Source organism: Myotis lucifugus, unplaced genomic scaffold, assembly GCF_000147115.1.
Source record: "Myotis lucifugus unplaced genomic scaffold, Myoluc2.0 scaffold_12, whole genome shotgun sequence".
NCBI classification, from domain to species: domain Eukaryota; kingdom Metazoa; phylum Chordata; class Mammalia; order Chiroptera; family Vespertilionidae; genus Myotis; species Myotis lucifugus.
Genome location: NW_005871060.1, coordinates 13,040,424 through 13,051,028, shown reverse-complemented (window position 1 = coordinate 13,051,028; position 10,605 = coordinate 13,040,424). Strand labels below are relative to the sequence as shown.

The 10,605-nt window shown below is 37.2% G+C and overlaps 1 protein-coding gene across 1 annotated transcript in view; it reads right to left on the bottom strand.

Moving 5' to 3' along the window:
- GRID2 (glutamate ionotropic receptor delta type subunit 2) overlaps positions 1-10,605 on the bottom strand; it is a 1,225,688-nt gene that overhangs the window by 288,572 nt on the left and 926,511 nt on the right. The gene's annotated exons all lie outside the window — the stretch shown is intronic.

Sequence of the window (10,605 nt, the reverse complement as noted above, 5' to 3'; positions counted from 1 at the left end):
CCATGTTTTTCTATTATAGATAGGATACCAGAGGAGGCATCTCCTAAAGGATATATATATAAACCTTGTTTTATATATATATACTAGAGGCCCAGTGCATGAAATTTGTGCATGAAGGGGGCGGGCTCAGCCCTGCTTGCACCCTCTCACAGTCTGGGACCCCTTGCCTCTTACCGCCCACCTGCTCGCTGGTCTTACTGCTCGGCTCGCTACTCCTTAATGCTGCCATGGAGGTGGGAGAGGCTCCCGCCACCACCATGAGCCCAGCTTCTGGCTGAGCAGCACTCCCCCTGTGAGAGCACACTGACCACCAAGGGGCAGCTCCTGCATTGAGCATCTGCCCCCTGGTGGTCAGTGGGCATCATAGTGACCAGTTGTTCTGGTCATTCCACCTTAATGGTCGCTTAGGCTTTTATCATATAGATACATAAACTCATTAACATTTTCTAATGGTATTTTCTTGGTATATGGAATTATCTATACCTTGGATATGAGCTTATGTTATTATTTACAATTTTCTCAGTTGATAAGCTATCTGAATTCAATGATTGTCTCAGATTTGAGGTTTAAATTGCACTGCAGTCAAGTCGCTGATTGAAACAAGTAAGTACAGCCAGCTTACAAGTTTGACCTCTGCAATTACTGTTCATCTTCTCAGCTTTCCTGAGTGTAAATGCATGTTCAATTGCCTTTTAGTGCCAGAAATGACTTTATCTTAGCCAAAATATTCTTTTTAGTTCATCAGTTAGATAAGTATTCTATGTAATTTAACAGTACAAAAGTCACTCATTCCAACTCAAAGTACCCATCTTAGATGCTGCCTAAGATCCATTATCTTACACCATTATTAAAAATTGTGTTTCTGGTGCTAAAGTGAGTGTTAATGCTTATACTTTTAATAAATTATTCAGGTCATCAAATATAATTTTCAACTCGCTTATCCTCATTCAAGTCAGCATTTGTAGAATGTCAATTGGATCAATATTAGCTCAGAAGATAAAATGAAAAATCAATGAACATCAGGGTGAACATTTTAATTTTTACTCTTTAACCTAAACCATTTCCCGTATTTGGAAAACTGACTATTAAAGACTCATTTCAAAATATTTAGTTTTTCAAAAGTATCACTAATCTATGCAGCTAGTTGCAACCACTATAGAGGGACCAGATGCACTATTTTCTGGTGTGAACAGAAGATTCAAGCTTGTTTTTCTTCTGGCTTAGAGATTAGGTATAGCCCCAGTGGATAAACTGTATGTCATTTTCAAAGAAATGTATTATCAGGTAAAATACTGAATTTACAAATTCCTACTGTGGCTAAAGCTAGTGTCTATTTAATCTTATACTCCAGATGGCCTTTTGTGACCAAATGACTGAGGATTTAAAAATCAAAAAAATTTTAAATCAAAGAGCTGGCCTTGACAAGAAAAATTGGGAGTAAATATTATTGATTTATTTTTTTTCTGTAAGAGAAGCAAAAGAGTCCAGTGTTATTATAAATGTTAGCATATTTTAAGAACTTTTTGGATAAAGGGGAGTGTATATATATTCATATTCCAAGTAAATAAGAAAAAATCTTTAATTCCTTTAGACTTTTCTATAGAGAAATTTATAACTGATGATTTAGGAACAATTATAATACTATGCCAAAATAAAGACATTATTAGTAGTTTGGTTTGGTACAGAAAAAATTATATATATTAAAAATTATATGTAATATATATTACAAAACTAGAATAGTTTTGGTAACATACTATTTATTGTTCCCAGAAAAATGACGGGGGGTTGAGAAGGAAGAAATAAACTGAGAATGCCATTACTTTTGCTCTTCTCTCTGCTCCCTCCCAACCAAGAGCGCTGGGGAAGATTACTTAGAAAAGAATGGTTTTCTCAGGGGCTGTCACCACAAGTAAAGCTGGGAGTAATATGTACCTTTTGACTTACTGTTGATATGTTGTCTGCAGTGGGTAACCATATTTGCTTGATCTGTTGAGTAGAAAGGAGTGTGGCTGGATCTTAGAGTTAAGGTTTTTTAAAGGTTTCATGGATGGATATATTTTTGAAAGCAACATATATCTATCTACATAGATAAACATTCACACACCTATAAAATAAATATGTAATCTACAGTTTTTTGAAAACAATTATTAAATTTTCAGTCATGCTGGAGAATTTGAAAACAGAACAGACATAGAATAAATTGTCAGTTAATGCCCTCCGTAACAATTTATATTTGTCTAAATTTCTGTCCGGCCACTTTTCTGCTAAAAATACTCCAGTGATTCTTCATTATTTCAAAGTAGAAGCTAAAGTCTACAATGCCAATCTCATCTGAATCCATGAACCTCCTACCAGCCGTGGGCAAACTACGGCCCGCGGGCCGGATCCGGCCTGTTTGAAATGAATAAAACTAAAAAAAAAAAAGATCGTACCCTTTTATGTAATGATGTTTACTTTGAATTTATATTAGTTCACACAAACACTCCATCCATGCTTTTGTTCCGGCCCTCCGGTCCAGTTTAAGAACCCATTGGGGCCCTCGAGTCAAAAAGTTTGCCCACCCCAACCTCACCTGCTAGTAAGCTACTGTGACCTCTTAGAGAAGGCCTTTGCCTATGTGGTTCCCTATACATGACCGCCATTCCCCCAGATATGTACACAACACATTCCTTCCTATCCTCCAGGTTTTTGTTCCAACATTAAATTCTCAAAGTAGCTTACTTCAATGATCCCATTGCAAATTGCAACTCTTCTACATATACTTGAAATTCCTCTCACTCTGAGCTACTTTTTCTATGGTATTTGAGCTCTGATATATGACGTAATTTATTTATTTATCATCCTTATTGTTTGTTCCCTGTCTTTCTTCATTCACTTACATATAAGCTTCATGAGGGCTGATATTTGTTTTCCTCATGCAGGTATCCCCAGGAATTTGAAGGGCGCCTGTCACATTATAGGCATCCAATAAATGTTGAATGAATAAATGATTTTAATTTTTATATACCTTAAAACAAATAGTTTTAAGGTATATAAAACATGTTTAATCTGAAAAGAAATGTTTCTCTCCATTTATAAAAGTGTACATAAAACACATTCAGTTGGCTGAAGGGATATGTATCACAGAGGAACTGAGCACATACAATAGAGCTCTTGTATATTCCTTAAGACATCTAACAAAAACAAATGTATTTGTCTAATTAGTCATTTGTCTAATGAAAAAATAATGTAATATAATTCTAAAGACAATTCTGTTTGTTGTGTTCTCAGCAGAATAAACTGGTTTTCTGGTAAAGTAACAATGACATTTCACTTATTTCAATATCTGTTATGACAATGAATGCATGATAAGTCTCACACTACTTTGTTCAAGACAGAATTAAATAAAGGGAATTTATTCCCAATGTAAAATTTGTAGCCAGTGGTGTAGTTAATTAAGAGAAAATGTCAATAGAACTTAACATTGTCACAGGGATAATGCTTCCTGCTGCTAGATATATGTCAAGAGAAAGACAAATAGATGGAGTGATTTATTAAGCAGTGCCACACTCCAGGCAATGCATTTCTAGAGGATTATAACACTCCTTGGGTGGTGATGTAAGGCAAACGACTGAAGACTAAGTAACTTAACTCTTTGAAGAGTATAGAAATAGTACAGAAATATGGTGCTTGCAGATCCTCTCTGCTGATACAGCAAAATTACTTTCATATTTAGAAAGAAAGAAGAGACCATCATATTAAAAAGGATCTAAGTTAGAATAGAATGCCATCAGCAATTCTTCATGACTTTCCAGATAACTTCATTAAGAGACAAAATTTAGGGCAACCTCCATTTAAAATATAGACAACTCAAAAATTTCTATTCCAGGCAACAAATGACTGCTGCTTTAGGAACTTGGTCATTTTTCTCAGAAAAACTGTATTAAAATAATTTTTGGAAAAATATCCAACTGTCTTTTATTCCTTTTCAAGAATTTTAAAAATGTAATACAATTTTTAAAATTATTAATATTGATCAAATAATACCAAAGATGGTTTTAATTTTTAAAAATTGATTTTAGAAAGAGAGGAAGGGAGAAGTAGAGAGAGAAACATCAATTTAAGAGCAAAACAAGGATCAGCTGCCTCCTGCATGCCCCTTATGGGGGATTGAGCCTGCAACTTGGGCATGTGCCCGATCAGGAATCAAATTGGCAACCTTTTAGTGCACTGGTGACACCTAGGCAGTTGATCCACACCAACCGCATGATGATGGTTTTAACTTAAAATTAACCTTTTATATAATGGACTGGCATTTTCTTCAAATTTAACTCAAAATTCTATCAAGTGCTTTGATTTTCTCAGATCAAAATTACAAATTTTGCTGATTATTGATATATTATGTTCATCTTAAAATTATCCTTATATCGATGTTATACATTCCAGTGCTGCAATAATATAAAATAATGGGATCATACACTACACTATATTATTTATAACATTCCTATGTATTATATTTCAAAGGTATTTACAATATAAGTATTACATATGTATTAACAATGAAACCATAGTTCAGCAATTCCCTTAAGTTTAAAGGCATTCTATCAATGAAATAAAAATAATTAGCATAGTATTTAACATGTTATATTTATAATAGAGAACTGGTGCATGAAATTCGTGCACAGGGTGTGTGTGTGTGTGTGTGTGTGTGTGTGTGTGTCCCTTAGCCAGCCTGCACCCTCTCCAATCTGGGACATCCACTCACAATCCAGGACTTCTGGCTCCCAACCGCTCACCAGCCTGCTTGCCTGATTGCCCCTAACCACTCTGCCTGCCAGCCTGATCACCCCTAACCACTCCCCTGCCAGCCTGATCGATGCCTAACTGCTCCCCTGCCAGCCCGATTGCCCCCAACTACCTTCCCCTGCTGGCCTGGTCCCCCCCAACTGCCCTTCCCTGCTGGCCTGGTCACCTCTAACTGCCCTCCCCTGCAGGCCTGGTTCCTCTTATCTGCCCTCCCCTGCTGGCCTGATCGCCCACAACTGCCCTCCCCTGCCATCCATCTTGTGTCCACATGGTGGCAGCCATCTTTGACCACATGGGGGCGGCCATCTTGTGTGTTGGAGTGGTGGTCAATTTGCATATTACCTCTTTATTAGATAGGATGATAGAACAGATTACTTTTATTTATATATTCAACTATCAAATAATTATTAACATTGCAAAAGAATGAAACCAAAACACTATCTTATACCATACAAAAAAATTAACGTAAATGGATTAAAGACTTGAATGTAATATAAAACTCTTAAAAGAAAACATAGGCAATAAGCACCTTGACATAAGACTTGGAGATTACTTTTTAGATTTGACACCTAAAGAAAAGGCAACAAAAGCAAAAATAAACAAGTGGGTCTACATCAAACAAAAAAACTTCTGCACAGAGAGCAGACTGATGGTTGCCTAAGCAGAGGGGATTTGGAGGGCTGGGTGAAAAAGGTGAAAGGATTAAGAAGTACAAGTTGTTAGTTACAAAATAGTAATGATGATGTAAAGTACAGCATAGGACACATATCAATAATATCCTAATACATAAATAGCCAGGGGCCGTCACGACCAAAACAACTGGATGGACTACTGAATAATAGGCTGTGTGGGGTGACCGGGCCGGCAGGGGGGCCAGTGAGGGATGACCAAACGACTGAACAGCAGGCTGTGTGGGGCAACCAGGCCAGCAGGGGGGCAGTGAGGTATGACCAAACGACCAAACAGTAGGCTCTGTGGGGTGACCAGGCTGGCAGGAGGGGGCAGTTAGGGGCGATCAGGCCAGTTGGTGGGCCATTGGGGGAGACCAGGCCAGCAGGGGGGGCAGTTAGGGGCAATCAAGCAGGCAGGCAGGTGAGCAGTTAAGAGCCAGTGGTCCAGAATTGTGAGAGGGATGTCCGAGGGTCCCGGATTGGAGAGGGTGCAGGCTGGGCTGAGGGGATCTCCCCCCACCCCCGTGCACAAATTTCATGCACCGGGCCTCTAGTATATATATAAAAGTCTAAGTGACCGAACGACTGGTTGATCGGTCGACCAGTCACTATGATGCGCACTGACCACCAGGGGGCAGACACTCAATGTAGGAGCTGCCCCCTGGTGGTCAGCACACTCCCAGGGGAGCACTGCTCAGCTGACCGACAGGCACCAGATGCCGGGCTCATGGCTGGTAAGCACAGCTGTGGCAGCACGTGCCTTCCCGCCTCTGCAGCAGCACTACTGAGTGGCGGTAGTGGTGGCAGTGGCAGGCGCAGTGGGGCCAGGATGAGCAGGAGCAGTGCAGTGCCCGGCCTGGGCTCGGGCTCCTCCCTGGATGCCTGCCACTTCACGTAGTTCTACATCTCCTGAGGGGTCCCAGATTGCGAGAGGGCACAGGCCAGGCTGAGGGACCCCACCGGTGCACGAAACTGTGCACCGGGCCTCTAGTATTGTAATAACTATGTATGGTGTCAGATGGGTACTTGACATATCAGAAAGGTCACTTTGTAAAGTATATGATTGTCTAACCACTATGCTGTTCACCTGAAACTAATATAAAATACCATTGATGTAAAAAAAAACAACAAAAAAACCCCACAAAAAAACTTATGCAAAGCAAAGAAAACCATCAACAAAATAAAAAGGCAACTCACTGGGAGAAAATATTTGCAAATCACATATCTGATAAGGGGTTAATATCCAAAATGTATAAAAAACTCATACAACTTAATACAAAAAAAATTGGGCAGAGAGTCTGAATAGACATTTTTCCAAATAAGAAAATCAGTGCCCCAAAGGACTTAATATATATGTTAAAAGCATCCTTGGGCAAAACTTATAATTCAACTCAATTTGGGTTCAATAATTTGTTGCATCTTTGGCCATGTTGTGTTATATACAGCTTATCACACATCCTGTGTAATAATGATGTGTTTACATAAGAAAAAATGTTCTTACAGTTTTTCACATCTAGTTGAGTAACAAAGTTATTATGGATTGTACGTATATGGTTTTTATTATAAGCATTTTCTTTAGCTAAATTAGTTTTCCAAATACATTTCCTTATGCCTAAGTATAACACGTTTCCTTAAAATAATGTTTATTTTCTGAGAGATAATGATGAGTATATAAACATTAAACATTGTGACTGATTTCATTTCTTGCTAGGGCCTGCAAAACAATGAGGAAATAATAGTTATAATGTTGAGTGTCTATTTTGTATTATGCACACAGTTTTAAGTGCTTTATATCCATGAACTCTTAATTTTTTAAATAAGTAACGAATTATGTAATTATTATCTGGGGAACTGAGGCACCTAGAGGTTAAGAAACTTGTCCAGTATCACATAGCAACTAAGTGGTAGATTACTGGATTAAAACTGAACTATCTCTCAAGAAAAACACAAAGATATAAAAAGAGTTGTTTAGTTCTGGCCAGATAACTGAGTTGACTAGAGTGCTATCCCAATACACCAAGGTTGCAGGTTTGATCCTTAAATCAGGGCACATACAAGAATCGACCAATGAGTGCATACATAAGTGGAACAACCAACTGATGTTTCTCTCTCTCTCTCAAATCAATAAAATTAAAAAAATAAAGTTAAATAAAAACAGTTCTTTAACTAGATATTATATTATAAAATTACACACTCTTATAGCTAAAAGAAAATTTAAAAATAATCTGACACTTTATACCTCAGAGAGCAAAGATCAAATAAGTTAACTGGACAATTCATTTCTTCCATTTTTACTAGGTCAAAAACAAAACAAAACAAAAACGGTTCCTAGTCTGTGTTCCTTTCTTTAATAGGTCATAAGTAGGTATGTATTTGACCTAATTCAACATATCTGAAAACCCCATGCCCCTCATGACTTGTGCTTTCCTTAGCATGATAATCATTCTATGACGGAGCTGTGTGTTTACTAGTTTGCTTCTCCTGAATGCTCCATGAAGATAGACACCATGCTGTCCTACTCACCCTTGTGACTAGATAATTCTTATTGAATGTCCAAGCAAATGTTTCTGAGATAACAAAGAATTTTAAAAAGCAAAGTCAGAAGAGTACTTTTTGGATGTGCTAAAGTAGAGCTTGAACATGATATAAACATTAAGGACTAGAAAACAACTGAAGCAGACAGAACAAACTGTGTAGCTATCCCAAATGGATTGATAATTTAGGGTCTAAGGGACAGAGTTGTAAATATAAAGAAACTATAAATTTTGGTCACAGCCACAAATCAAAGAGCAATGCTATGTGTCTACATTTTATGTGAAAGTTGGGTCATGCACTGGTCTTTTGTTAAATCTTGATACAAAAAAGAACAATTGACATAAAAATGTAGTTTATAAATAATGGACATATGTGAATTTATACTTTATATTACACATTGAAATTTCTCTACCTTGTAATTGTAAAAAAATCAAATAAAGGCTGTGCCACATCTAAGGGTATTTAACAAAAGCATCACAGGACTTTATTACCATCAGTTTTATAACAGAGCTGGGAATCCTAAATTCAGCATGAGGCGCATTCTAGTTGGCTTATATGCATGCATCTTAAAGCTAGGTTAAATGCTGAGCCTTAATTTACAAAGCAGGTTGATTGAAAACTGTGGTCAGTTACCCATACTTTTAGAAATAGAGCCATAATATTAAACTTCTAACTACAGATTAATGGATGAAGAAGAAAAATGGATTCTGGTGAAACAAAAATTGAATTTCCAAATTTGTATTGTAAGCTGATGGTCTCTACTATCACCTGTAGTCCATTGAGCCCTATACTTTCATTTTGATCAATCCTAATTCACCGTTAGATTAAATTTATCTTTGGTGATGTCTGTCCCTATTCTTATTACTTAAGTAGAGGGGGTATTGTGATATGGTACTGTGGAAACACTGAGTTCTACAGTATGGTATCAATCCTATTTTAAAGGACTTATGTCATCTGCTTTTTTCTATCATTTAAATTTATATTTTAAAAATATATTTTCTTATAGTACTTTGGGGAAAAAGAAAAATCAACTCAGGATGCCTTAAAATTACCTTTTGATTTTTTGTTAATGTCTATGTTAAACTCCTCTGTTTTGTTAAATACTAAAATAACATTTTAAAACTATGGTGTATACTCATAAGTAGTTCAGACTAGTCCAGAAAATATTGTTTATATTAGTTTTTTAATAATCATTTTATAAGCAGAAATCTGAATTTCTTTGATTCCTTAAAAGATACATGTTTATTGATTTCAGAGAGTAAGGGAAAAGGAGAGAGAGAAACACCAATGATAAGAGAGAAACACTGGTTGGCTGCCTCCTGCATGCCCCCTACTGGGGATCAAGTTCACACCCAGTCATGTATCCTGACCGGGAATAGAACTGTTACCTCCTGGTTTATAGGTCAATGCTCAACCATTGAGCCACACTGGTCAGGCTCTTTGATTACTCTGAATTCTTCAAAAGCCCATTTCAGCATGAGAAAGGATTTTCTGGCTCAAATCAAGAAGAGCTGGTATTAAAATTAGTAAAACTCAGGGCACATTGTGTGCATAAGTTCATGGAATAATTGCTTAGGAGCTCATTACATTTCATTGGGAATGTACTCAATGGATTCACATCTGAGCATCATGGCATTGTTTTTTAGTCACACAAATACCTGGATCCGCATAACCATAATAATAGAGTTTGAATCTCTGAAAGCTTAAATGTTCAACTTTTTGTTTTCGTCGGTGGTAGAGAATTCTGGTGATAAAAAGAAAGAAAATGAGCACCTTGTTGTGTTTTAAATCAGCATGGGGAAATTCTCAAGTGGCTGTGACAGCACTCAGAGGGCTTGGCGCTCTCTTCGGGAAGGACTGCCAATCATCATTAGCAACAACAGAGATGTTGTTCAACTCTAAATAAAAATTACTGAGAGCTTTTTTGAGCTAATATCTGTAAGAACAGAAAGTAGAAAGAAACTTGTCTCTGTAATCCAGTTAACCTGTCACTGGGAATTACACTCATTTTCCCCATGTTCGTTAGGGTCAGTAAACAACAGAGCTAGCCAATATCATTTTTGTTATATTCAAATTTAATGTGAAGGAATATAACATTACAAAGGAATAATTTTAGTGACTGCATTTCAAGGCTTGAATCCTTAGGGTTTTTCTGACTAGGACATTGGTAAATTTCTTGTATTTGATATCTACACTATTGAAATGGATTTCTTTTTTAGTTTTAAAGAGATGCTCTCTCATCAGTAATCTCTTTCTGAAGCAACAGAGAATGTCTAACTCTTTCCTTTGTGGAAATGAGAAAGTTGTGATTCTCTGTAACAGTGCAATCCATCTGGCGGTGGGGAGAGCTCTTTATTTTCTTCCAAAGATTGTCTGGGGATCTCAAAGCCAGCGGGTTGCCTCTCGTGTTAAGGCTTGTGCAGCAGTCATTAAGTTATCTTCTACCATTCCTAAAGGTCCTTTGTTCCATTTATTACTAGAATCTATGGACCAATTTGACCTTTAGGAAAGCTACCAAAGAAATATTCCTATTTTACTCTTTCTATCTGCTCCTCTCATCAGAAGTGGTTTATTTGGTTCCAACTTGGCTATGGTCCACTTCCATGGAGTTGAA